We start from the raw sequence: 1,626 nt of genomic DNA, 5'->3' as shown, positions 1-1,626 counted from the left end.
TGATGAAGATATTTACAGAATGAGTAAATTAGAAAAAACTAAAAAAAACAATCACTCACCTATTTTCTTAAAATTGCCTGTTGCATGTAAAATGTTTTTTCCTTTGTTTCAACTCACATTTATGGTTTTTTTGTATGCATATTCTGAAGAATGTGTGAGTTACATACATTGTCACTGCACATTATTCCTTTATAAATACCAGTTTTCGTGTAGGAAAGGGCGTTTTTTTTTTACATGTACGCATCATATATGCATGTGACCCCTTGTAAAAGCTGAGCAATTACACTCACTAAAGGGATTAAGGCTAAAAAGTTATTCACAATGTCTGTAAACTCAAAAAAACAAGAGGTGCGTATACAGAATGAGCAAAGATAGATTGCAACCAGTTGTATGTGGCTGACAGGAACAAAACAGTGGGATATTCAACTAAATATGAAACAGGTGGGATGCAAATATAGGAAACAAAAGTAACAGAAATGAGCAGAGATAAAATCAGTGTCAACATAAAACAAAACCTAAACCATGACCATTTCCAGTAATAAATCGAACCATAATTATACATTTGGAATCAAAATATCTCCAAACTCCTCACAACCGATCTTACCTAATAAACAGACTTCAGTAATGATATATGCTAAGCTCTACTGAGCTTCTTACACAAGCTTATACAGTTGAAGTAGTCAGCCCAGAACTGCCATTTTGCATGGAAAATTCCTCTGTAGATGGATTTTACCCAAATGCAACTGTGACTTGTAGTACATTTGCTTTATGAACAAGCCCTAAAATTCTCCTTCTGAGACCAATATCCTTTCATTTAATTTTGCCTTGAAGACATAAATGTGAGTACTGTGTGGTTTAGGCATAATTACTAATAAGGACTAAGCTGGGGCATGAATTCTACCCATAAACCTCTGGAAAAAGAGGAAGTTTAGATTGTTGTGGGTTGCTTGGGTTAGAATTTGCCTCATTCCTTACTCACTTGATTAAAGGAAGTGTAAGAAGAAAAAAAATAGATCAGAACATTCTGGAGCACAATCACTGATTGTAAAGTAGTCATGAAATGTCATATTATGTATCCAGATAAAACTCATCGTGTTATGAGCACTTGGAGTGAAAATCACAGTATATAACAGTATATACCCATTTTAAAGAATTTTCAAAGTGCACTGTTATTATGGTGGTTTCTTGAAGGGCTGAAGCACATGGTTTAATTGGTCGGCTTCCCACCGAGAATGTGCCATTATTTTTGCATGTGCTTTTTTTGCATATTTCTAAATAAGTCATCGCATGGCCCAATACACTTCACTCAGAATGTCATTGAGTGTTTTTCCAAATTAAAAAAAAAAAAAAATCTATATGCAGGTAGGCTAAATCCTTATGTCTATATTTAGGTTCTCTGTGTAGTTTTAAGAGAAGAGTCCTCGAGATCAGAGTTTTAGACTTCAGACTGCGTAGAGACTTTGCTGCTTTTGGAAGTCGCAGGATCTCAGTCTGCTTTTGAACTGGCCTAAATCCACAGTCTTCTTCTGCTCTTGGCAAAGGACTATGATCCCCTTAGAATTTTGAACAATTTCCGTCCATACTACAGGTGATTGGGGAAGTTTAACAGCTTTTCACCTCTGTTTT

The sequence above is a fragment of the Odontesthes bonariensis genome, chromosome 13 (genome assembly GCF_027942865.1).
Source record: "Odontesthes bonariensis isolate fOdoBon6 chromosome 13, fOdoBon6.hap1, whole genome shotgun sequence".
In the NCBI taxonomy this organism is placed as follows: domain Eukaryota; kingdom Metazoa; phylum Chordata; class Actinopteri; order Atheriniformes; family Atherinopsidae; genus Odontesthes; species Odontesthes bonariensis.
The sequence above is the reverse complement of the archived record's forward strand: the minus strand, read 5'-3'. Positions refer to the sequence as shown.